This window comes from Primulina tabacum, chromosome 10, assembly GCF_025594145.1.
Source record: "Primulina tabacum isolate GXHZ01 chromosome 10, ASM2559414v2, whole genome shotgun sequence".
Taxonomy (NCBI): Eukaryota; Viridiplantae; Streptophyta; class Magnoliopsida; order Lamiales; family Gesneriaceae; genus Primulina; species Primulina tabacum.
Genome location: NC_134559.1, coordinates 35,935,997 through 35,960,199, shown reverse-complemented (window position 1 = coordinate 35,960,199; position 24,203 = coordinate 35,935,997). Strand labels below are relative to the sequence as shown.

The window sequence follows — 24,203 nt, the reverse complement described above, 5'->3', positions numbered from 1 at the left end:
GTTAACTCATTAAAACAATTATTTCGACTTTTTTATCATAATTTACGTAACGGTCGCGACACGAGGTCTTCCAAGGTCACCCATCCTAGCTCTGCCATCGCGCCAGAACGCTTAACTTCTTGGTTATGATTGGGCGAGAGCAGTGCCGCGTGTTGTCCATCGCCGCCCGCTCCACACGTACTCGAGGGATATAGAATAAACATCCCACTCAATGTCGTGCGATCATACCAACACTAATGCACAGGATCCCATCATTAATCCGAAGTAAGCGTGCTTGGGCCGAGAGTCAGTACTAGGATGGTGATGACACCCCTGCGAAGTTCTCAGTGTTGCAAACATTTTCGTGTTTTTCTATTTTTGATTACTTGTTGACAGACGATTTTCGGCTCAAATCATCTGAATCTCGATCGAGACCAGATAAGACATGTGAAATGAAGTAGCTCGGGCACTGCCGGATTTGGACAAAATTGTAGGCTCATTTGATTGTAAACGGGCAAACGGACGAGACTCATTACTACAGCAATGAGCTACGAGATTTATAGCCGAATTCCTTCTCTAAGACCCTCTAATTTGCGATTAACGCTTCTGTTAAGCTTTCGTTTCCTCGAGAAATCCGCTTAGGAAGTTCGAAATTCGATTCCGTTCCATTTTATCGTATCCCAGGCATAATAATAGCTTTACATTCGTTATTTCCTTCTTCTTATTTTTTTTTCTATTTTCTGGGAACATTTATCGATATTTGTTGTCCGTGAGCCGGTTCTGTGCGGAAGGGTATGACGCAGATTACTCCGGAGACGGTTAACTCATTAAAACAATTATTTCGACTGTTTTATCATAATTTACGTAAACGTCGCGACACGAGGTCTTCCCTAGGGAGGTCACCCATCCTAGCTCTGCCATCGCGCCAGAACGCTTAACTTCATGGTTATGATTGGGCGAGAGCAGTGCCGCGTGTTGTCCATCGCCGCCCGCTCCACACGTACTCGAGGGATATAAGAATAAACATCCCACTCAATGTCGGGTGCGATCATACCGAGCACTAATGCACCGGATCCCATCAGAACTACGAAGTTAAGCTTGCTTGGGTGAGAGCAGTACTAGGATCGGTGACCCCTGGAAGTCCTCGTGTTGCACCCTTTTCGTGTTTTTCTATTTTGATTACTTGTTGATAGACGATTTTCGGCTCAAATCATCTGAATCTCGATCGGGACCAGATAAGACATGTGAAATGAAAGTAGCTCGGGCACTGCCGGATTTGGACAAAATTGTAGGCTAATTTGATTGTAAACGGGCAAACGGACGAGACTCATTATTACGCAATGAGCTGACGAGATTTTAGCCGAATTCCTTCTCTAAGACCCTCTAATTTGCGATTTAACGCTTCTGTTAAGCTTTCGTTTCATCATGAAATCCGCTTAGGAAGTTCGAAATTCGATTCCGGTTCCATTTTATCGTATCCCAGGCATAATAATAGCTTTACATTCGTTATTTCCTTCTTCTTATTTTTTTTCTATTTTCTGGGAACATTTATCGATATTTGTTGTCGTGAGCCGGTTCTGTGCGGAAGGGTATGACGCAGATTACTCCGGAGACGGTTAACTCATTAAAAACAATTATTTCGACTGTTTTATCCATAATTTACGTAAACGGTCGCGACACGAGGATCTTCCCAGGGAGGTCACCCATCCTACCTCTGCCATCGCGCCAGAACGCTTAACTTCATGGTTATGATTGGGCGAGAGCAGTGCCGCGTGTTGTCCATCGCCGCCCGCTCCACACGTACTCGAGGGATATAAGAATAAACATCCCACTCAATGTCGGGTGCGATCATACCGGCACTAATGCACCGGATCCCATCAGAACTACGAAGTTAAGCTTGCTTGGGTGAGAGCAGTACTAGGATCGGTGACCCCCTGGGAAGTCCTCGTGTTGCACCCTTTTCGTGTTTTTCTATTTTTGATTACTTGTTGATAGACGATTTTCGGCTCAAATCATCTGAATCTCGATCGGGACCAGATAAGACATGTGAAATGAAAGTAGCTCGGGCACTGCCGGATTTGGACAAAATTGTAGGCTAATTTGATTGTAAACGGGCAAACGGACGAGACTCATTATTACGCAATGAGCTGACGAGATTTTAGCCGAATTCCTTCTCTAAGACCCTCTAATTTGCGATTTAACGCTTCTGTTAAGCTTTCGTTTCATCATGAAATCCGCTCAGGAAGTTCGAAATTCGATTCCGGTTCCATTTTATCGTATCCCAGGCATAATAATAGCTTTGCATTCGTTATTTCCTTCTTCTTATTTTTTTTTCTATTTTCTGGGAACATTTATCGATTTTTGTTGTCGTGAGCCGGTTCTGTGCGGAAGGGTATGACGCAGATTACTCCGGAGACGGTTAACTCATTAAAAACAATTATTTCGACTGTTTTATCCATAATTTACGTAAACGATCGCGACACGAGGTCTTCCCAGGGAGGTCACCCATCCTAGCTCTGCCATCGCGCCAGAACGCTTAACTTCATGGTTATGATTGGGCGAGAGCAGTGCCGCGTGTTGTCCATCGCCGCCCGCTCCACACGTACTCGAGGGATATAAGAATAAACATCCCACTCAATGTCGGGTGCGATCATACCAGCACTAATGCACCGGATCCCATCAGAACTACGAAGTTAAGCTTGCTTGGGGCAGAGCAGTACTAGGATGGGTGACCCCCTGGGAAGTCTTGTGTTGCACCCTTTTCGTGTTTTTCTATTTTTGATTACTTGTTGATAGACGATTTTCGGCTCAAATCATCTGAATCTCGATCGGGACCAGATAAGACATGTGAAATGAAAGTAGCTCGGGCACTGCCGGATTTGGACAAAATTGTAGGCTAATTTGATTGTAAACGGGCAAACGGACGAGACTCATTATTACGCAATGAGCTGACGAGATTTTAGCCGAATTCCTTCTCTAAGACCCTCTAATTTGCGATTTAACGCTTCTGTTAAGCTTTCGTTTCATCATGAAATCCGCTTAGGAAGTTCGAAATTCGATTCCGGTTCCATTTTATCGTATCCCAGGCATAATAATAGCTTTACATTCGTTATTTCCTTCTTCTTATTTTTTTTCTATTTTCTGGGAACATTTATCGATATTTGTTGTCGTGAGCCGGTTCTGTGCGGAAGGGTATGACGCAGATTACTCCGGAGACGGTTAACTCATTAGAAACAATTATTTCGACTGTTTTATCCATAATTTACGTAAACGGTCGCGACACGAGGTCTTCCCAGGGAGGTCACCCATCCTACCTCTGCCATCGAGCTAGAACGCTTAACTTCATGGTTATGATTGGGCGAGAGCAGTGCCGCGTGTTGTCCATCGCCGCCCGCTCCACACGTACTCGAGGGATATAAGAATAAACATCCCACTCAATGTCGGGTGCGATCATACCGGCACTAATGCACCGGATCCCATCAGAACTACGAAGTTAAGCTTGCTTGGGGAGAGCAGTACTAGGATCGGTGACCCCCTGGGAAGTCCTCGTGTTGCACCCTTTTCGTGTTTTTCTATTTTTGATTACTTGTTGATAGACGATTTTCGGCTCAAATCATCTGAATCTCGATCGGGACCAGATAAGACATGTGAAATGAAAGTAGCTCGGGCACTGCCGGATTTGGACAAAATTGTAGGCTAATTTGATTGTAAACGGGCAAACGGACGAGACTCATTATTACGCAATGAGCTGACGAGATTTTAGCCGAATTCCTTCTCTAAGACCCTCTAATTTGCGATTTAACGCTTCTGTTAAGCTTTCGTTTCATCATGAAATCCGCTTAGGAAGTTCGAAATTCGATTCCGGTTCCATTTTATCGTATCCCAGGCATAATAATAGCTTTACATTCGTTATTTCCTTCTTCTTATTTTTTTTCTATTTTCTGGGAACATTTATCGATATTTGTTGTCGTGAGCCGGTTCTGTGCGGAAGGGTATGACGCAGATTACTCCGGAGACGGTTAACTCATTAAAAACAATTATTTCGACTGTTTTATCCATAATTTACGTAAACGGTCGCGACACGAGGTCTTCCCAGGGAGGTCACCCATCCTACCTCTGCCATCGCGCCAGAACGCTTAACTTCATGGTTATGATTGGGCGAGAGCAGTGCCGCGTGTTGTCCATCGCCGCCCGCTCCACACGTACTCGAGGGATATAAGAATAAACATCCCACTCAATGTCGGGTGCGATCATACCAGCACTAATGCACCGGATCCCATCAGAACTACGAAGTTAAGCTTGCTTGGGTGAGAGCAGTACTAGGATGGGTGACCCCCTGGGAAGTCCTCGTGTTGCACCCTTTTCGTGTTTTTCTATTTTTGATTACTTGTTGATAGACGATTTTCGGCTCAAATCATCTGAATCTCGATCGGGACCAGATAAGACATGTGAAATGAAAGTAGCTCGGGCACTGCCGGATTTGGACAAAATTGTAGGCTAATTTGATTGTAAACGGGCAAACGGACGAGACTCATTATTACGCAATGAGCTGACGAGATTTTAGCCGAATTCCTTCTCTAAGACCCTCTAATTTGCGATTTAACGCTTCTGTTAAGCTTTCGTTTCATCATGAAATCCGCTTAGGAAGTTCGAAATTCGATTCCGGTTCCATTTTATCGTATCCCAGGCATAATAATAGCTTTACATTCGTTATTTCCTTCTTCTTATTTTTTTTCTATTTTCTGGGAACATTTATCGATATTTGTTGTCGTGAGCCGGTTCTGTGCGGAAGGGTATGACGCAGATTACTCCGGAGACGGTTAACTCATTAAAAACAATTATTTCGACTGTTTTATCCATAATTTACGTAAACGGTCGCGACACGAGGTCTTCCCAGGGAGGTCACCCATCCTACCTCTGCCATCGCGCCAGAACGCTTAACTTCATGGTTATGATTGGGCGAGAGCAGTGCCGCGTGTTGTCCATCGCCGCCCGCTCCACACGTACTCGAGGGATATAAGAATAAACATCCCACTCAATGTCGGGTGCGATCATACCAGCACTAATGCACCGGATCCCATCAGAACTACGAAGTTAAGCGTGCTTGGGCGAGAGCAGTACTAGGATGGGTGACCCCCTGGGAAGTCCTCGTGTTGCACCCTTTTCGTGTTTTTCTATTTTTGATTACTTGTTGATAGACGATTTTCGGCTCAAATCATCTGAATCTCGATCGGGACCAGATAAGACATGTGAAATGAAAGTAGCTCGGGCACTGCCGGATTTGGACAAAATTGTAGGCTAATTTGATTGTAAACGGGCAAACGGACGAGACTCATTATTACGCAATGAGCTGACGAGATTTTAGCCGAATTCCTTCTCTAAGACCCTCTAATTTGCGATTTAACGCTTCTGTTAAGCTTTCGTTTCATCATGAAATCCGCTTAGGAAGTTCGAAATTCGATTCCGGTTCCATTTTATCGTATCCCAGGCATAATAATAGCTTTACATTCGTTATTTCCTTCTTCTTATTTTTTTTCTATTTTCTGGGAACATTTATCGATATTTGTTGTCGTGAGCCGGTTCTGTGCGGAAGGGTATGACGCAGATTACTCCGGAGACGGTTAACTCATTAAAAACAATTATTTCGACTGTTTTATCCATAATTTACGTAAACGGTCGCGACACGAGGTCTTCCCAGGGAGGTCACCCATCCTACCTCTGCCATCGCGCCAGAACGCTTAACTTCATGGTTATGATTGGGCGAGAGCAGTGCCGCGTGTTGTCCATCGCCGCCCGCTCCACACGTACTCGAGGGATATAAGAATAAACATCCCACTCAATGTCGGGTGCGATCATACCAGCACTAATGCACCGGATCCCATCAGAACTACGAAGTTAAGCTTGCTTGGGTGAGAGCAGTACTAGGATGGGTGACCCCCTGGGAAGTCCTCGTGTTGCACCCTTTTCGTGTTTTTCTATTTTTGATTACTTGTTGATAGACGATTTTCGGCTCAAATCATCTGAATCTCGATCGGGACCAGATAAGACATGTGAAATGAAAGTAGCTCGGGCACTGCCGGATTTGGACAAAATTGTAGGCTAATTTGATTGTAAACGGGCAAACGGACGAGACTCATTATTACGCAATGAGCTGACGAGATTTTAGCCGAATTCCTTCTCTAAGACCCTCTAATTTGCGATTTAACGCTTCTGTTAAGCTTTCGTTTCATCATGAAATCCGCTTAGGAAGTTCGAAATTCGATTCCGGTTCCATTTTATCGTATCCCAGGCATAATAATAGCTTTACATTCGTTATTTCCTTCTTCTTATTTTTTTTCTATTTTCTGGGAACATTTATCGATATTTGTTGTCGTGAGCCGGTTCTGTGCGGAAGGGTATGACGCAGATTACTCCGGAGACGGTTAACTCATTAAAAACAATTATTTCGACTGTTTTATCCATAATTTACGTAAACGGTCGCGACACGAGGTCTTCCCAGGGAGGTCACCCATCCTACCTCTGCCATCGCGCCAGAACGCTTAACTTCATGGTTATGATTGGGCGAGAGCAGTGCCGCGTGTTGTCCATCGCCGCCCGCTCCACACGTACTCGAGGGATATAAGAATAAACATCCCACTCAATGTCGGGTGCGATCATACCAGCACTAATGCACCGGATCCCATCAGAACTACGAAGTTAAGCTTGCTTGGGTGAGAGCAGTACTAGGATGGGTGACCCCCTGGGAAGTCCTCGTGTTGCACCCTTTTCGTGTTTTTCTATTTTTGATTACTTGTTGATAGACGATTTTCGGCTCAAATCATCTGAATCTCGATCGGGACCAGATAAGACATGTGAAATGAAAGTAGCTCGGGCACTGCCGGATTTGGACAAAATTGTAGGCTAATTTGATTGTAAACGGGCAAACGGACGAGACTCATTACTACGCAATGAGCTGACGAGATTTTAGCCGAATTCCTTCTCTAAGACCCTCTAATTTGCGATTTAAACGCTTCTGTTAAGCTTTCGTTTCATCGATGAAATCCGCTTAGGAAGTTCGAAATTCGATTCCGGTTCCATTTTATCGTATCCCAGGCATAATAATAGCTTTACATTCGTTATTTCCTTCTTCTTATTTTTTTTTCTATTTTCTGGGAACATTAATCGATATTTGTTGTCGTGAGCCGGTTCTGTGCGGAAGGGTATGACGCAGATTACTCCGGAGACGGTTAACTCATTAAAAACAATTATTTCGACTGTTTTATCCATAATTTACGTAAACGGTCGCGACACGAGGTCTTCCTAGGGAGGTCACCCATCCTAGCTCTGCCATCGCGCCAGAACGCTTAACTTCATGGTTATGATTGGGCGAGAGCAGTGCCGCGTGTTGTCCATCGCCGCCCGCTCCACACGTACTCGAGGGATATAAGAATAAACATCCCACTCAATGTCGGGTGCGATCATACCAGCACTAATGCACCGGATCCCATCAGAACTTCGAAGTTAAGCGTGCTTGGGTGAGAGCAGTACTAGGATGGGTGACCCCCTGGGAAGTCCTCGTGTTGCACCCTTTTCGTGTTTTTCTATTTTTGATTACTTGTTGATAGACGATTTTCGGCTCAAATCATCTGAATCTCGATCGGGACCAGATAAGACATGTGAAATGAAAGTAGCTCGGGCACTGCCGGATTTGGACAAAATTGTAGGCTAATTTGATTGTAAACGGGCAAACGGACGAGACTCATTATTACACAATGAGCTGACGAGATTTTAGCCGAATTTCTTCTCTAAGACCCTCTAATTTGCGATTTAACGCTTCTGTTAAGCTTTCGTTTCATCATGAAATCCGCTTAGGAAGTTCGAAATTCGATTCCGGTTCCATTTTATCATATCCCAGGCATAATAATAGCTTTACATTCGTTATTTTCTTCTTCTTATTTTTTTCTATTTTCTGGGAACATTTATCGATATTTGTTGTCGTGAGCCGGTTCTGTGCCGAAGGGTATGACGCAGATTACTCCGGAGACGGTTAACTCATTAAAAACAATTATTTCGACTGTTTTATCCATAATTTACGTAAACGGTCGCGACAGGAGGTCTTCCCAGGGAGGTCACCCATCCTACCTCTGCCATCGCGCAGAACGCTTAACTTCATGGTTATGATTGGGCGAGAGCAGTGCCGCGTGTTGTCCATCGCCGCCCGCTCCACACGTACTCGAGGGATATAAGAATAAACATCCCACTCAATGTCGGGTGCGATCATACCGGCACTAATGCACCGGATCCCATCAGAACTACGAAGTTAAGCGTGCTTGGGTGAGAGCAGTACTAGGATGGGTGACCCCCTGGGAAGTCCTCGTGTTGCACCCTTTTCGTGTTTTTCTATTTTTGATTACTTGTTGATAGACGATTTTCGGCTCAAATCATCTGAATCTCGATCGGGACCAGATAAGACATGTGAAATGAAAGTAGCTCGGGCACTGCCGGATTTGGACAAAATTGTAGGCTAATTTGATTGTAAACGGGCAAACGGACGAGACTCATTATTACGCAATGAGCTGACGAGATTTTAGCCGAATTCCTTCTCTTAGACCCTCTAATTTGCGATTAAACGCTTCTGTTATGCTTTTGTTTCCTCTAGAAATCCGCTTAGGAAGTTCGAAATTCGATTCCGGTTCCATTTTATCGTATCCCAGGCATAATAATAGCTTTACATTCGTTATTTCCTTCTTCTTATTTTTTTTCTATTTTCTGGGAACATTAATCGATTTTTGTTGTCCTGAGCCGGTTCTGTGCGAAGGGTATGACGCAGATTACTCCGGAGACGGTTAACTCATTAAAAACAATTATTTCGACTGTTTTATTCATAATTTACGTAACCGGTCGCGACACGAGGTCTTCCTAGGGAGGTCACCCATCCTAGCTCTGCCATCGCGCCAGAACGCTTAACTTCATGGTTATGATTGGGCGAGAGCAGTGCCGCGTGTTGTCCATCGCCGCCCGCTCCACACGTACTCGAGGGATATAAGAATAAACATCCCACTCAATGTCGGGTGCGATCATACCAGCACTAATGCACCGGATCCCATCAGAACTACGAAGTTAAGCTTGCTTGGGTGAGAGCAGTACTAGGATGGGTGACCCCCTGGGAAGTCCTCGTGTTGCACCCTTTTCGTGTTTTTCTATTTTTGATTACTTGTTGATAGACGATTTTCGGCTCAAATCATCTGAATCTCGATCGGGACCAGATAAACATGTGAAATGAAAGTAGCTCGGGCACTGCCGGATTTGGACAAAATTGTAGGCTAATTTGATTGTAAACGGGCAAACGGACGAGACTCATTATTACGCAATGAGCTGACGAGATTTTAGCCGAATTCCTTCTCTAAGACCCTCTAATTTGCGATTTAACGCTTCTGTTAAGCTTTCGTTTCATCATGAAATCCGCTTAGGAAGTTCGAAATTCGATTCCGGTTCCATTTTATCATATCCCAGGCATAATAATAGCTTTACATTCGTTATTTTCTTCTTCTTATTTTTTTCTATTTTCTGGGAACATTATCGATATTTGTTGTCGTGAGCCGGTTCTGTGCGAAGGGTATGACGCAGATTACTCCGGAGACGGTTAACTCATTAAAAACAATTATTTCGACTGTTTTATCCATAATTTACGTAAACGGTCGCGACACGAGGTCTTCCCAGGGAGGTCACCCATCCTACCTCTGCCATCGCGCAGAACGCTTAACTTCATGGTTATGATTGGGCGAGAGCAGTGCCGCGTGTTGTCCATCGCCGCCCGCTCCACACGTACTCGAGGGATATAAGAATAAACATCCCACTCAATTTCGGGTGCGATCATACCAGCACTAATGCACCGGATCCCATCAGAACTACGAAGGTAAGCTTGCTTGGGTGAGAGCAGTACTAGGATGGGTGACCCCCTGGGAAGTCCTCGTGTTGCACCCTTTTCGTGTTTTTCTATTTTTGATTACTTGTTGATAGACGATTTTCGGCTCAAATCATCTGAATCTCGATCGGGACCAGATAAAACATGTGAAATGAAAGTAGCTCGGGCACTGCCGGATTTGGACAAAATTGTAGGCTAATTTGATTGTAAACGGGCAAACGGACGAGACTCATTATTACGCAATGAGCTGACGAGATTTTAGCCGAATTCCTTCTCTAAGACCCTCTAATTTGCGATTTAACGCTTCTGTTAAGCTTTGGTTTCATCATGAAATCCGCTTAGGAAGTTCGAAATTCGATTCCGGTTCCATTTTATCGTATCCCAGGCATAATAATAGCTTTACATTCGTTATTTTCTTCTTCTTATTTTTTTCTATTTTCTGGGAACATTTATCGATATTTGTTGTCGTGAGCCGGTTCTGTGCCGAAGGGTATTACGCAGATTACTCCGGAGACGGTTAACTCATTAAAAACAATTATTTCGACTGTTTTATCAATAATTTACGTAAACGGTCGCGACACGAGGTCTTCCCAGGGAGGTCACCCATCCTACCTATGCCATCGCGTAGAACGCTTAACTTCATGGTTATGATTGGGCGAGAGCAGTGCCGCGTGTTGTCCATCGCCGCCCGCTCCACACGTACTCGAGGGATATAAGAATAAACATCCCACTCAATTTCGGGTGCGATCATACCGGCACTAATGCACCGGATCCCATCAGAACTACGAAGGTAAGCTTGCTTGGGTGAGAGCAGTACTAGGATGGGTGACCCCCTGGGAAGTCCTCGTGTTGCACCCTTTTCGTGTTTTTCTATTTTTGATTACTTGTTGATAGACGATTTTCGGCTCAAATCATCTGAATCTCGATCGGGACCAGATAAAACATGTGAAATGAAAGTAGCTCGGGCACTGCCGGATTTGGACAAAATTGTAGGCTAATTTGATTGTAAACGGGCAAACGGACGAGACTCATTATTACGCAATGAGCTGACGAGATTTTAGCCGAATTCCTTCTCTAAGACCCTCTAATTTGCGAATTAACGCTTCTGTTAAGCTTTCAGTTTCATCATGAAATCCGCTTAGGAAGTTCGAAATTCGATTCCGGTTCCATTTTATCCTATCCCAGGCATAATAATAGCTTTACATTCGTTATTTCCTTCTTCTTATTTTTTTTCTATTTTCTGGGAACATTTATCGATTTTTGTTGTCCTGAGCCGGTTCTGTGCGGAAGGGTATGACGCAGATTACTCCTGAGACGGTTAACTCATTAAAAAAAATTATTTCGACTGTTTTATCCATAATTTACGTAAACGATCGCGACACGAGGTCTTCCCAGGGAGGTCACTCATCCTACCTCTGCCATCGCGCCAGAACGCTTAACTTCATGGTTATGATTGGGCGAGAGCAGTGCCGCGTGTTGTCCATCGCCGCCCGCTCCACACGTACTCGAGGGATATAAGAATAAACATCCCACTCAATGTTGGGTGCGATCATACTAGCACTAATGCACCGGATCCCATCAGAACTCCGAAGTTAAGCGTGCTTGGGCGAGAGCAGTACTAGGATGGGTGACCCCCTGGAAAGTTTTCGTGTTACAACCCTTTTCGTGTTTTTCTATTTTTGATTACTTGTTGACAGACGATTTTCGGCTCAAATCATCTGAATCTCGATCGGGACCAGATAAGACATGTGAAATGAAAGTAGCTCGGGCACTGCCGAATTTGGACAAAATTGTAGGCTAATTTGATTGTAAACGGGCAAACGGACGAGACTCACTACTAAGGAATGAGCTGACGAGATTTTAGCCGAATTCCTTCTCTAAGACCCTCTAATTTGCGATTTACCGCTTCTGTTAAGCTTTCGTTTCCTCGAGAAATCTTCTTAGGAAGTTCGAAATTCGATTGCGGTTCTATTTTATCGTATCCCAAGCATAATAATAGCTTTACATTCGTTATTTCCTTCTTCTTATTTTTTTTTCTATTTTCAGGGAACAATTATCGATTTTTGTTGTCGTGAGCCGGTTCTGTGCGGAAGGGTATGACGCAGATTACTCCGGAGACGGTTAACTCAATAAAAACAATTATTTCGACTGAAATCAACGTATCTCGGGCACTGCCGTATTTGGACAAAATTGTAGGCTAATTTGATTGTAAACGGGCAAACGAACGAGAAATGTTACTCCGCAATGAGCTGGTGAGATTTTAGCCGAATTCCTTCTCTAAGACCCTCTAATTTGCGATTTTCCGCTTCTGTTAAGCTTCAGTTTCCTCGAGAAATCCATTTAGGAAGTCAAAAATTCGATTTCCGTTCCATTTTATCGTATCTCAGGCATAATAATAGCTTTACATTCGCTATTTCCTTCTTCTTATTTTTTTTCTATTTTCTAGGTACATTTATCGATTTTTGTTGTCGTGAGCCGTTTCTGTGCGGAAGTGTATGACGCAGATTACTCCGGAGACGGATAACTCATTAAAAACAATTATTTCGACTGTTTTATCCATAATTTACGTAAACGGTCGCACCACGAGGTCTTCCCAGGCAGGTCACCTATCCTAGCTCTGCCATCGCGCCAGAACGCTTAACTTCATGGTTATGATTGGGCGAGAGCAGTGCCGCGTGTTGTCCATCGCCGCTCGCTCCACACGTACTCGAGGGATATAAGAATAAACATCCCACTCAATGTCGGGTGCAATCATACCAGCACTAATGCACCGGATCCCATCAGAACTCCGAAGTTAAGCGTGCTTGGGTGAGAGCAGTACTAGGGTGGGTGACCCACTGAGAAGTCCTCGTGTTGCACCCTTTTCGTGTTTTTCTATTTTTGATTACTTGTTGACAGACGATTTTTGGCTCAAATCATCTGAATCTCGATCGGGACCAGATAAGACATGTGAAATGAAAGTAGCTCGGGCACTGCCGGATTTGGACAAAATTGTAGGCTCATTTGATTGTAAACGGGCAAACGGACGAGACTCATTACTACGCAATGAGCTGACGAGATTTTAGTCGAATTCCTTCTCTAAGACCCTCTAATTTGCGATTTACCGCTTCTGTTAAGCTTTCGTTTCCTCGATAAATCCGCTTAGGAAGTTCGAAATTCGATTCCGGTTCCATTTTATCATATCCCAGGCATAATAATAGCTTTACATTCGCTATTTCCTTCATCTTATTTTTTTCTTATTTTCTGGGAACATTTAGCGATTTTTGTTGTCGTGAGCCGGTTCTGTGCGGAAGGGTAAGACGCAGATTACTCCGGAGACGGTTAACTCATTAAAAACAATTATTTCGACTGTTTTTGCCCTAATTTACGTAAACGATCGCGACACGGGGACTTCCCAGGGAGGTCAACCATCCTAGCTCTGCCATCGCGCCAGAACGCTTAACTTCATGGTTATGATTGGGCGAGAGCAGTGCCGCGTGTTGTCCATCGCCGCCCGCTCCACACGTACTCGAGGGATATAAGAATAAACATCCCACTCATTGTCCTGGTGCGATCATACCAGCACTAATGCACAGGATCCCATCAGAACTCTGAAGTTAAGCGTGCTTGGGCGAGAGCAATACTAGGATGGGTGACCCCCTTGGAAGTCCTCGTGTTGCACCGCTTTTCATGTTTTTTTCTATTTTTTTATACTTGTGACAGACGATTTCGGCTCAAATCATCTGAATCTCGATCGGGACGAGATAAGACATGTGAAATCACGTAGCTCGACACTACCGGATTTGGACAAATTATAGGCTAATTTGATTGTAAACGGGCAAACGGATGAGAATCATTACTCCGCACAGAGCTGGCGGTATTTAGCTAAATTCCTTCTCTAAGACCCTCTAATTTACCGATTTACCGCTTCTGTTAAGCTTCTGTTTCCTCGAGAAATCCGCTTGGAAGTCGAAATTCTATTTCGTTCCATTTTTTATCGTATCCCAGGCATACATATAGCTTACATTCGCTATTACCTTCTTCTTATTTTTTTTCTATTTTCTGGGATATTTTGCGATTTTTTGTTGTCTTGAGGCGGTTTTGTGCGGAAGGGTATGACGCAGATTACTCCGGAGAAGGTTTACTCATTAAAACAATTATTTCAACTCTTTATCCATAATTTACGTAAACGGTCGCGACACGAGGTCTTCCCGGGGAGGTCGCCCATCGTAGCTCTGCCATCGCGCTAGAACGCTTAACTTCATGGTTATGATTGGACGAGAGCAGTGCCGCGTGTTGTCCATCGTCGCCCGCTCCACACGTACTCGAGGGATATAAGAATAAACATCCCACTCAATGTCGGGTGCGATCATACCAGCACTAATGCACCAGATCCCTTCCGAACTCCGAAGTTATGCGTGCTTGGGCGAGAGCAGTACTAGGGATGGGTGACCCCCTGGGAAGTCCTCGTGTTGCACCCTTTTCGTGTTTTTCTATTTTTGATTACTTGTTGATAGACGATTTTCGGCTCAAATCATCTGAATCTCGATCGGGACCAGATAAGACATGTGAAATGAAAGTAGCTCGGGCACTGCCGGATTTGGACAAAATTGTAGGCTAATTTGATTGTAAACGGGCAAACGGACGAGACTCATTACTACGCAATGAGCTGACGAGATTTTAGCCGAATTCCTTCTCTAAGATCCTCTAATTTGCGATTTACCGCTTCTGTTAAGCTTTCGTTTCCTCGAGAAATCCGCTTAGGAAGTTCGAAATTCGATTCTGGTTCCATTTTATTGTATCACAAGAATAATAATAGCTTTAGCATTCGTTATTTCCTTCTTCTAATTTCTTTTTCTATTTTCTGGGAACATTTATCGATTTTTGTTGTCGTGAGCCGGTTCTGTGCGGAAGGGTATGACGCAGATTACACCGGAGACGGTTAACTCATTAAAATAATTATTTCGACTGTTTTGTCCATAATTTAAGTAAACGGTCGCGACACGAGGTCTTCCCAGAGTGGTCACCCATCCTAGCTCTGCCATCGCACCAGAACGCTTAACTTCATGGTTATGATTGGGCGAGAGCAGTGCCGCGTGTTGTCCATCGCCGCCCGCTCCAAACGTACTCGAGGGATATAAGAATAAACATCCTACTTAATGTCCGGTGCGATCATACAAGCAATAATGCACCGGATCCCATCAGAACTTCTAAGTTAAGCGTGCTTAGACATGAGGAATACTAGGATGGGTGACCCCCTGGGAAGTCCTCGTGTTCCACCCTTTTTCGTGTTTTTCTATTTTTGATTACTTGTTGACAGACGATTTTAGGCTCAAATCATCTGAATCTCGATCGAGACCAGATAAGACATGTGAAATGAAAGTAGCTCGGGCACTGCCGGATTTGGACAAAATTGTAGGCTAATTTGATTGTAAACGAGCAAACGGACGAGACTCATTACTACGCAATGAGCTGACGAGATTTTAGCCGAATTCCTTCTCTAAGACCCTCTAATTTGCGATTTACCGCTTTTGTTAAGCTATCGTTTTTTCGAGAAATCCTCTTAGGAAGTTCGAAATTCGATTCCGGTTCCATTTTATCGTATCCGAGGCATAATAATAGCTTTACATTCTTTATTTCCTTCTTCTTATTTTTTTTCTATTTTCTGGGAACATTTATCGATTTTTGTTGTCGTGAGCCGGTTCTGTGCGGAAGGGTATGACGCAGATTACACCGGAGACGGTTAACTCATTAAAAACAATTATTTCGACTGTTTTATCAATAATTTACGTAAACGGTCGCGACACGAGGTCTTCCCAGGGAGGTCACCCATCCTAACTCTGCCATCGCGCCAGAACGCTTAACTTCATGGTTATGATTGGGCGAGAGTAGTGCCGCGAGTTGTCCATCGCCGCCCGCTCAACACGTCTTCGAGGGATATAAGAATAAACATCCCACTCAATGTCGGGTGCGATCATACCAGCACTAATGCACCGGATCCCATCAGAACTCCGAAGTTAAGCGTGCTTGGGCGAAAGCGCAGTACTAGGATGGGTGACCCCCTGGGAAGTCCTCGTGTTGCACTCCTTTTCTTTTTTTTCTATTTTTGATTACTTGTTGACAGACGATTTTCGGCTCAAATCATCTGAATCTCGATCGAGACCAGATAAGACATGTGAAATGAAAGTAGCTCGGGCAATGCCGGATTTTGACAAAATTGTAGGCTAATTTGATTGTAAACGGGCAAACGGACGAGACTCATTACTACGCAATGAGCTGACGAGATTTTAGCCGAATTCTTTCTCTAAGACACTCTAATTTGTGATTTTCCGCTTCTGTTAAGCTTTTGTTTCCTCGAGAAATCCGTTTAGAAAGTTCGAAATTCGATTCCGGTTCCATTTTATCGTATCCCAGGCATAATAATAGCTTTACATTCGCTACTTTCTTCTTCTTATTTTTTTTTCTATTTTCTGGGAACATTTATCGATTTTTGTTGTCGTGAGCCGGTTCTGTGCGGAAGGGTATGACGCAGATTACTCCGGAGACGGTCAACTCATTAAAAACAATTATTTCGATTGTTTTATCTATAATTTACGTAAACGGTAGCGACACGAGGTCTTCCCAGGGAGGTCACCCATCCTACCTCTGCCATCGAGCCAGAACGCTTAACTTCATGGTTATGATTGGGCGAGAGCAGTGCCGCGTGTTGTCCATCGCCGCCCGCTCCACACATACTCGAGGGATATAAGAATAAACATCCCACTCAATGTCGGGTGCGATCATACCAGCACTAATGCACCGGATCCCTTCAGAACTCCGAAGTTATGCGTGCTTGGGCGAGAGCAGTACTAGGATGGGTGACCCCCTGGGAAGTCCTCGTGTTGCACCCTTTTTCGTGTTTTTCTATTTTTGATTACTTGTTGAAAGACGATTTTCGGCTCAAATCATCTGAATCTCGATCGGGACCAGATAAGACATGTGAAATGAAAGTAGCTCGGGCACTGCCGGATTTGGACAAAATTGTAGGCTAATTTGATTGTAAACGGGCAAACGGACGAGACTCATTACTACGCAATGAGCTGACGAGATTTTAGCCGAATTCCTTCTCTAAGACCCTCTAATTTGCGATTTACCGCTTCTGTTAAGCTTTCGTTTCCTCGAGAAATCCTCTTAGGAAGTTCGAAATTCGATTCTGGTTCCATTTTATCGTATCCCAGGCATAATAATAGCTTTACATTCGTTATTTCCTTCTTCTTATTTTTTTTCTATTTTCTGGGAACATTTATCGATTTTTGTTGTCGTGAGCCGGTTCTGTGCGGAAGGGTATGACGCAGATTACTCCGGAGACGGTTAACTCATTAAAAACAATTATTTCGACTGTTTTATCCATAATTTACGTAAACGGTCGCGACACGAGGTCTTCCCAAGGAGGTCACCCATCCTACCTCTGCCATCGCGCCAGAACGCTTAACTTAATGGTTATGATTGGGCGAGAGCAGTGCCGCGTGTTGTCCATCGCCGCCCGCTCCACACGTACTCGAGGGATATAAGAATAAACATCCCACTCAATGTCGGGTGCGATCATACCAGCACTAATGCACCGGATCCCATCAGAACTCCGAAGTTAAGCGTGCTTGGGCGAGAGCAGTACTAGGATGGGTGACCCCCTGGGAAGTCCTCGTGTTGCACCCTTTTCGTGTTTTTCTATTTTGATTACTTGTTGACAGACGATTTTCGGCTCAAATCATCTGAATCTCGATCGGGACCAGATAAGACATGTGAAATGAAAGTAGCTCGGGCACTGCCGGATTTGGACAAAATTGTAGGCTAATTTGATTGTAAACGGGCAAACGGACGAGACTCATTACTACGCAATGAGCTGACGAGATTTTAGCCGAATTCCTTCTCTAAGACCCTCTAATTTGCGATTTACCGCTTCTGTTAAGCTTTCGTTTCCTCGAGAAATCCGCTTAGGAAGTTCGAAATTCGATTCCGGTTCCATTTTATCGTATCCCAGGCATAATAATAGCTTTACATTCGTTATTTCCTTCTTCTTATTTTTTTTCTATTTTCTGGGAACATTTATCGATTTTGTTGTCGTGAGCCGGTTCTGTGCGGAAGGGTATGACGCAGATTACTCCGGAGACGGTTAACTCATTAAAAACAATTATTTCGACTGTTTTATCCATAATTTACGTAAACGATCGCGACACGAGGTCTTCCCAGGGAGGTCACCCATCCTAGCTCTGCCATCGCGCCAGAACGCTTAACTTCATGGTTATGATTGGGCGAGAGCAGTGCCGCGTGTTGTCCATCGCCGCCCGCTCCACACGTACTCGAGGGATATAAGAATAAACATCCCACTCAATGTCGGGTGCGATCATACCAGCACTAATGCACCGGATCCCATCAGAACTCCGAAGTTAAGCGTGCTTGGGCGAGAGCAGTACTAGGATGGGTGACCCCCTGGGAAGTCCTCGTGTTGCACCCCTTTTCGTGTTTTTCTATTTTGATTACTTGTTGACAGACGATTTTCGGCTCAAATCATCTGAATCTCGATCGGGACCAGATAAGACATGTGAAATGAAAGTAGCTCGGGCACTGCCGGATTTGGACAAAATTGTAGGCTAATTTGATTGTAAACGGGCAAACGGACGAGACTCATTACTACGCAATGAGCTGACGAGATTTTAGCCGAATTCCTTCTCTAAGACCCTCTAATTTGCGATTTAACGCTTCTGTTAAGCTTTCGTTTCCTCGAGAAATCCGCTTAGGAAGTTCGAAATTCGATTCCGGTTCCATTTTATCGTATCCCAGGCATAATAATAGCTTTACATTCGTTATTTCCTTCTTCTTATTTTTTTTCTATTTTCTGGGAACATTTATCGATTTTTGTTGTCGTGAGCCGGTTCTGTGCGGAAGGGTATGACGCAGATTACTCCGGAGACGGTTACTCATTAAAAACAATTATTTCGACTCTTTTATCCATAATTTACGTAAACGGTCGCGACACGAGGTCTTCCCAGGGAGGTCACCCATCCTAGCTCTGCCATCGCGCCAGAACGCTTAACTTCATGGTTATGATTGGGACGAGAGCAGTGCCGCGTGTTGTCCATCGCCGCCCGCTCCACACGTACTCGAGGGATATAAGAATAAACATCCCACTCAATGTCGGGTGCGATCATACCAGCACTAATGCACCAGATCCCATCAGAACTCCGAAGTTAAGCGTGCTTGGGCGAGAGCAGTACTAGGATGGGTGACCCCCTGGGAAGTCCTCGTGTTGCACCCTTTTCGTGTTTTTCTATTTTTGATTACTTGTTGATAGACGATTTTCGGCTCAAATCATCTGAATCTCGATCGGGACCAGATAAGACATGTGAAATGAAAGTAGCTCGGGCACTGCCGGATTTGGACAAAATTGTAGGCTAATTTGATTGTAAACGGGCAAACGGACGAGACTCATTACTACGCAATGAGCTGACGAGATTTTAGCCGAATTCCTTCTCTAAGACCCTCTAATTTGCGATTTACCGCTTCTGTTAAGCTTTCGTTTCCTCGAGAAATCCGCTTAGGAAGTTCGAAATTCGATTCCGGTTCCATTTTATCGTATCCCAGGCATAATAATAGCTTTACATTCGTTATTTCCTTCTTCTTATTTTTTTTCTATTTTCTGGGAACATTTATCGATTTTGTTGTCGTGAGCCGGTTCTGTGCGGAAGGGTATGACGCAGATTACTCCGGAGACGGTTAACTCATTAAAACAATTATTTCGACTGTTTTATCCATAATTTACGTAAACGGTCGCGACACGAGGTCTTCCCAGGGAGGTCACCCATCCTAGCTCTGCCATCGCGCCAGAACGCTTAACTTCATGGTTATGATTGGGCGAGAGCAGTGCCGCGTGTTGTCCATCGCCGCCCGCTCCACACGTACTCGAGGGATATAAGAATAAACATCCCACTCAATGTCGGGTGCGATCATACCAGCACTAATGCACCGGATCCCATCAGAACTCCGAAGTTAAGCGTGCTTGGCTGAGAGCAGTACTAGGATGGGTGACCCCCTGGGAAGTCCTCGTGTTGCCACCCTTTTTCGTGTTTTTCTATTTTTGATTACTTGTTGACAGACGATTTTCGGCTCAAATCATCTGAATCTCGATCGAGACCAGATAAGACATGTGAAATGAAAGTAGCTCGGGCACTGCCGGATTTGGACAAAATTGTAGGCTAATTTGATTGTAAACGGGCAAACGGACGAGACTCATTACTACGCAATGAGCTGACGAGATTTTAGCCGAATTCCTTCTCTAAGACCCTCTAATTTGCGATTTACCGCTTCTGTTAAGCTTTCGTTTCCTCGAGAAATCCGCTTAGGAAGTTCGAAATTCGATTCCGGTTCCATTTTATCGTATCCGAGGCATAATAATAGCTTTACATTCTTTATTTCCTTCTTCTTATTTTTTTTCTATTTTCTGGGAACATTTATCGATTTTTGTTGTCGTGAGCCGGTTCTGTGCGGAAGGGTATGACGCAGATTACACCGGAGACGGTTAACTCATTAAAAACAATTATTTCGACTGTTTTATCAATAATTTACGTAAACGGTCGCGACACGAGGTCTTCCCAGGGAGGTCACCCATCCTAACTCTGCCATCGCGCCAGAACGCTTAACTTCATGGTTATGATTGGGCGAGAGTAGTGCCGCGAGTTGTCCATCGCCGCCCGCTCAACACGTACTTCGAGGGATATAAGAATAAACATCCCACTCAATGTCGGGTGCGATCATACCAGCACTAATGCACCGGATCCCATCAGAACTCCGAAGTTAAGCGTGCTTGGGCGAAGCGCAGTACTAGGATGGGTGACCCCCTGGGAAGTCCTCGTGTTGCACTCCTTTTCTTTTTTTTCTATTTTTGATTACTTGTTGACAGACGATTTTCGGCTCAAATCATCTGAATCTCGATCGAGACCAGATAAGACATGTGAAATGAAAGTAGCTCGGGCACTGCCGGATTTGGACAAAATTGTAGGCTAATTTGATTGTAAACGGGCAAACGGACGAGACTCATTACTACGCAATGAGCTGACGAGATTTTAGCCGAATTCCTTCTCTAAGACCCTCTAATTTGCGATTTAACGCTTCTGTTAAGCTTTCGTTTCCTCGAGAAATCCGCTTAGGAAGTTCGAAATTCGATTCCGGTTCCATTTTATCGTATCCCAGGCATAATAATAGCTTTACATTCGTTATTTCCTTCTTCTTATTTTTTTTCTATTTTCTGGGAACATTTATCGATTTTTGTTGTCGTGAGCCGGTTCTGTGCGGAAGGGTATGACGCAGATTACTCCGGAGACGGTTAACTCATTAAAAACAATTATTTCGACTGTTTTATCCATAATTTACGTAAACGGTCGCGACACGAGGTCTTCCCAGGGAGGTCACCCATCCTACCTCTGCCATCGCGCCAGAACGCTTAACTTCATGGTTATGATTGGGCGAGAGCAGTGCCGCGTGTTGTCCATCGCCGCCCGCTCCACACGTACTCGAGGGATATAAGAATAAACATCCCACTCAATGTCGGGTGCGATCATACCAGCACTAATGCACCGGATCCCATCAGAACTCCGAAGTTAAGCGTGCTTGGGCGAGAGCAGTACTAGGATGGGTGACCCCCTGGGAAGTCCTCGTGTTGCACCCCTTTTCGTGTTTTTCTATTTTTGATTACTTGTTGACAGACGATTTTCGGCTCAAATCATCTGAATCTCGATCGGGACCAGATAAGACATGTGAAATGAAAGTAGCTCGGGCACTGCCGGATTTGGACAAAATTGTAGGCTAATTTGATTGTAAACGGGCAAACGGACGAGACTCATTACTACGCAATGAGCTGACGAGATTTTAGCCGAATTCCTTCTCTAAGACCCTCTAATTTGCGATTTACCGCTTCTGTTAAGCTTTCGTTTCCTCGAGAAATCCGCTTAGGAAGTTCGAAATTCGATTCCGGTTCCATTTTATCGTATCCCAGGCATAATAATAGCTTTACATTCGTTATTTCCTTCTTCTTATTTTTTTTTCTATTTTCTGGGAACATTTATCGATTTTTGTTGTCGTGAGCCGGTTCTGTGCGGAAGGGTATGACGCAGATTACTCCGGAGACGGTTAACTCATTAAAAACAATTATTTCGACTGTTTTATCCATAATTTACGTAAACGGTCGCGACACGAGGTCTTCCCAGGGAGGTCACCCATCCTAGCTCTGCCATCGCGCCAGAACGCTTAACTTCATGGTTATGATTGGGCGAGAGCAGTGCCGCGTGTTGTCCATCGCCGCCCGCTCCACACGTACTCGAGGGATATAAGAATAAACATCCCACTCAATGTCGGGTGCGATCATACCAGCACTAATGCACCGGATCCCATCAGAACTCCGAAGTTAAGCGTGCTTGGGCGAGAGCAGTACTAGGATGGGTGACCCCCTGGGAAGTCCTCGTGTTGCACCCCTTTTCGTGTTTTTCTATTTTTGATTACTTGTTGACAGACGATTTTCGGCTCAAATCATCTGAATCTCGATCGGGACCAGATAAGACATGTGAAATGAAAGTAGCTCGGGCACTGCCGGATTTGGACAAAATTGTAGGCTAATTTGATTGTAAACGGGCAAACGGACGAGACTCATTACTACGCAATGAGCTGACGAGATTTTAGCCGAATTCCTTCTCTAAGACCCTCTAATTTGCGATTTACCGCTTCTGTTAAGCTTTCGTTTCCTCGAGAAATCCGCTTAGGAAGTTCGAAATTCGATTCCGGTTCCATTTTATCGTATCCCAGGCATAATAATAGCTTTACATTCGTTATTTCCTTCTTCTTATTTTTTTTTCTATTTTCTGGGAACATTTATCGATTTTTGTTGTCGTGAGCCGGTTCTGTGCGGAAGGGTATGACGCAGATTACTCCGGAGACGGTTAACTCATTAAAAACAATTATTTCGACTGTTTTATCCATAATTTACGTAAACGGTCGCGACACGAGGTCTTCCCAGGGAGGTCACCCATCCTAGCTCTGCCATCGCGCCAGAACGCTTAACTTCATGGTTATGATTGGGCGAGAGCAGTGCCGCGTGTTGTCCATCGCCGCCCGCTCCACACGTACTCGAGGGATATAAGAATAAACATCCCACTCAATGTCGGGTGCGATCATACCAGCACTAATGCACCGGATCCCATCAGAACTCCGAAGTTAAGCGTGCTTGGGCGAGAGCAGTACTAGGATGGGTGACCCCCTGGGAAGTCCTCGTGTTGCACCCCTTTTCGTGTTTTTCTATTTTGATTACTTGTTGACAGACGATTTTCGGCTCAAATCATCTGAATCTCGATCGGGACCAGATAAGACATGTGAAATGAAAGTAGCTCGGGCACTGCCGGATTTGGACAAAATTGTAGGCTAATTTGATTGTAAACGGGCAAACGGACGAGACTCATTACTACGCAATGAGCTGACGAGATTTTAGCCGAATTCCTTCTCTAAGACCCTCTAATTTGCGATTTACCGCTTCTGTTAAGCTTTCGTTTCCTCGAGAAATCCGCTTAGGAAGTTCGAAATTCGATTCCGGTTCCATTTTATCGTATCCCAGGCATAATAATAGCTTTACATTCGTTATTTCCTTCTTCTTATTTTTTTTCTATTTTCTGGGAACATTTATCGATTTTTGTTGTCGTGAGCCGGTTCTGTGCGGAAGGGTATGACGCAGATTACTCCGGAGACGGTTAACTCATTAAAAACAATTATTTCGACTGTTTTATCCATAATTTACGTAAACGGTCGCGACACGAGGTCTTCCCAGGGAGGTCACCCATCCTACCTCTGCCATCGCGCCAGAACGCTTAACTTCATGGTTATGATTGGGCGAGAGCAGTGCCGCGTGTTGTCCATCGCCGCCCGCTCCACACGTACTCGAGGGATATAAGAATAAACATCCCACTCAATGTCGGGTGCGATCATACCAGCACTAATGCACCGGATCCCATCAGAACTCCGAAGTTAAGCGTGCTTGGGCGAGAGCAGTACTAGGATGGGTGACCCCCTGGGAAGTCCTCGTGTTGCACCCCTTTTCGTGTTTTTCTATTTTGATTACTTGTTGACAGACGATTTTCGGCTCAAATCATCTGAATCTCGATCGGGACCAGATAAGACATGTGAAATGAAAGTAGCTCGGGCACTGCCGGATTTGGACAAAATTGTAGGCTAATTTGATTGTAAACGGGCAAACGGACGAGACTCATTACTACGCAATGAGCTGACGAGATTTTAGCCGAATTCCTTCTCTAAGACCCTCTAATTTGCG

General features: G+C 44.4%; 26 non-coding genes and 3 pseudogenes across 26 annotated transcripts; all 29 read left to right on the top strand.

The window, feature by feature from the left end:
• Nucleotides 1-1,019: 1,019 nt before the first annotated feature.
• Nucleotides 1,020-1,137, top strand: LOC142512098 (5S ribosomal RNA; annotated as a pseudogene).
• Nucleotides 1,138-1,819: 682 nt separating this feature from the next.
• Nucleotides 1,820-1,938, top strand: LOC142508390 (5S ribosomal RNA). Its single transcript, XR_012806604.1, has one exon. It is a non-coding gene; the product is annotated as a 5S ribosomal RNA (ribosomal RNA).
• Nucleotides 1,939-2,621: 683 nt separating this feature from the next.
• On the top strand, nucleotides 2,622-2,739 carry LOC142509107 (5S ribosomal RNA). The gene has a single exon (XR_012807295.1). It is a non-coding gene; the product is annotated as a 5S ribosomal RNA (ribosomal RNA).
• Nucleotides 2,740-3,421: 682 nt separating this feature from the next.
• LOC142511396 (5S ribosomal RNA) lies at nucleotides 3,422-3,539 on the top strand (annotated as a pseudogene).
• Nucleotides 3,540-4,221: 682 nt separating this feature from the next.
• Nucleotides 4,222-4,340, top strand: LOC142516208 (5S ribosomal RNA). Its single transcript, XR_012812014.1, has one exon. It is a non-coding gene; the product is annotated as a 5S ribosomal RNA (ribosomal RNA).
• Nucleotides 4,341-5,022: 682 nt separating this feature from the next.
• Nucleotides 5,023-5,141, top strand: LOC142513240 (5S ribosomal RNA). Its single transcript, XR_012809197.1, has one exon. It is a non-coding gene; the product is annotated as a 5S ribosomal RNA (ribosomal RNA).
• A 682-nt stretch (nucleotides 5,142-5,823) lies between these two features.
• LOC142516206 (5S ribosomal RNA) lies at nucleotides 5,824-5,942 on the top strand. The gene has a single exon (XR_012812013.1). It is a non-coding gene; the product is annotated as a 5S ribosomal RNA (ribosomal RNA).
• A 682-nt stretch (nucleotides 5,943-6,624) lies between these two features.
• Nucleotides 6,625-6,743, top strand: LOC142516205 (5S ribosomal RNA). The gene has a single exon (XR_012812012.1). It is a non-coding gene; the product is annotated as a 5S ribosomal RNA (ribosomal RNA).
• Nucleotides 6,744-7,428: 685 nt separating this feature from the next.
• Nucleotides 7,429-7,547, top strand: LOC142513330 (5S ribosomal RNA). The gene has a single exon (XR_012809282.1). It is a non-coding gene; the product is annotated as a 5S ribosomal RNA (ribosomal RNA).
• A 680-nt stretch (nucleotides 7,548-8,227) lies between these two features.
• LOC142514313 (5S ribosomal RNA) lies at nucleotides 8,228-8,346 on the top strand. The gene has a single exon (XR_012810212.1). It is a non-coding gene; the product is annotated as a 5S ribosomal RNA (ribosomal RNA).
• Nucleotides 8,347-9,027: 681 nt separating this feature from the next.
• On the top strand, nucleotides 9,028-9,146 carry LOC142516204 (5S ribosomal RNA). The gene has a single exon (XR_012812011.1). It is a non-coding gene; the product is annotated as a 5S ribosomal RNA (ribosomal RNA).
• A 677-nt stretch (nucleotides 9,147-9,823) lies between these two features.
• LOC142506577 (5S ribosomal RNA) lies at nucleotides 9,824-9,942 on the top strand. Its single transcript, XR_012804866.1, has one exon. It is a non-coding gene; the product is annotated as a 5S ribosomal RNA (ribosomal RNA).
• A 680-nt stretch (nucleotides 9,943-10,622) lies between these two features.
• On the top strand, nucleotides 10,623-10,741 carry LOC142506712 (5S ribosomal RNA). The gene has a single exon (XR_012804994.1). It is a non-coding gene; the product is annotated as a 5S ribosomal RNA (ribosomal RNA).
• Nucleotides 10,742-11,424: 683 nt separating this feature from the next.
• LOC142516669 (5S ribosomal RNA) lies at nucleotides 11,425-11,543 on the top strand. The gene has a single exon (XR_012812452.1). It is a non-coding gene; the product is annotated as a 5S ribosomal RNA (ribosomal RNA).
• A 1,083-nt stretch (nucleotides 11,544-12,626) lies between these two features.
• Nucleotides 12,627-12,745, top strand: LOC142513525 (5S ribosomal RNA). Its single transcript, XR_012809467.1, has one exon. It is a non-coding gene; the product is annotated as a 5S ribosomal RNA (ribosomal RNA).
• Nucleotides 12,746-13,428: 683 nt separating this feature from the next.
• On the top strand, nucleotides 13,429-13,547 carry LOC142516693 (5S ribosomal RNA). Its single transcript, XR_012812474.1, has one exon. It is a non-coding gene; the product is annotated as a 5S ribosomal RNA (ribosomal RNA).
• Nucleotides 13,548-14,223: 676 nt separating this feature from the next.
• Nucleotides 14,224-14,343, top strand: LOC142506340 (5S ribosomal RNA). The gene has a single exon (XR_012804634.1). It is a non-coding gene; the product is annotated as a 5S ribosomal RNA (ribosomal RNA).
• Nucleotides 14,344-15,026: 683 nt separating this feature from the next.
• On the top strand, nucleotides 15,027-15,145 carry LOC142512467 (5S ribosomal RNA; annotated as a pseudogene).
• Nucleotides 15,146-15,828: 683 nt separating this feature from the next.
• Nucleotides 15,829-15,949, top strand: LOC142514713 (5S ribosomal RNA). Its single transcript, XR_012810594.1, has one exon. It is a non-coding gene; the product is annotated as a 5S ribosomal RNA (ribosomal RNA).
• A 684-nt stretch (nucleotides 15,950-16,633) lies between these two features.
• Nucleotides 16,634-16,752, top strand: LOC142513649 (5S ribosomal RNA). The gene has a single exon (XR_012809585.1). It is a non-coding gene; the product is annotated as a 5S ribosomal RNA (ribosomal RNA).
• A 683-nt stretch (nucleotides 16,753-17,435) lies between these two features.
• LOC142514110 (5S ribosomal RNA) lies at nucleotides 17,436-17,554 on the top strand. Its single transcript, XR_012810020.1, has one exon. It is a non-coding gene; the product is annotated as a 5S ribosomal RNA (ribosomal RNA).
• Nucleotides 17,555-18,234: 680 nt separating this feature from the next.
• LOC142516472 (5S ribosomal RNA) lies at nucleotides 18,235-18,353 on the top strand. Its single transcript, XR_012812265.1, has one exon. It is a non-coding gene; the product is annotated as a 5S ribosomal RNA (ribosomal RNA).
• Nucleotides 18,354-19,035: 682 nt separating this feature from the next.
• On the top strand, nucleotides 19,036-19,154 carry LOC142508833 (5S ribosomal RNA). The gene has a single exon (XR_012807035.1). It is a non-coding gene; the product is annotated as a 5S ribosomal RNA (ribosomal RNA).
• Nucleotides 19,155-19,834: 680 nt separating this feature from the next.
• LOC142515922 (5S ribosomal RNA) lies at nucleotides 19,835-19,953 on the top strand. The gene has a single exon (XR_012811743.1). It is a non-coding gene; the product is annotated as a 5S ribosomal RNA (ribosomal RNA).
• Nucleotides 19,954-20,638: 685 nt separating this feature from the next.
• On the top strand, nucleotides 20,639-20,758 carry LOC142514119 (5S ribosomal RNA). The gene has a single exon (XR_012810028.1). It is a non-coding gene; the product is annotated as a 5S ribosomal RNA (ribosomal RNA).
• A 683-nt stretch (nucleotides 20,759-21,441) lies between these two features.
• Nucleotides 21,442-21,560, top strand: LOC142516355 (5S ribosomal RNA). The gene has a single exon (XR_012812154.1). It is a non-coding gene; the product is annotated as a 5S ribosomal RNA (ribosomal RNA).
• A 684-nt stretch (nucleotides 21,561-22,244) lies between these two features.
• On the top strand, nucleotides 22,245-22,363 carry LOC142516239 (5S ribosomal RNA). The gene has a single exon (XR_012812043.1). It is a non-coding gene; the product is annotated as a 5S ribosomal RNA (ribosomal RNA).
• A 684-nt stretch (nucleotides 22,364-23,047) lies between these two features.
• On the top strand, nucleotides 23,048-23,166 carry LOC142516120 (5S ribosomal RNA). The gene has a single exon (XR_012811932.1). It is a non-coding gene; the product is annotated as a 5S ribosomal RNA (ribosomal RNA).
• A 682-nt stretch (nucleotides 23,167-23,848) lies between these two features.
• On the top strand, nucleotides 23,849-23,967 carry LOC142516002 (5S ribosomal RNA). Its single transcript, XR_012811820.1, has one exon. It is a non-coding gene; the product is annotated as a 5S ribosomal RNA (ribosomal RNA).
• The last annotated feature ends 236 nt before the right edge of the window (nucleotides 23,968-24,203 follow it).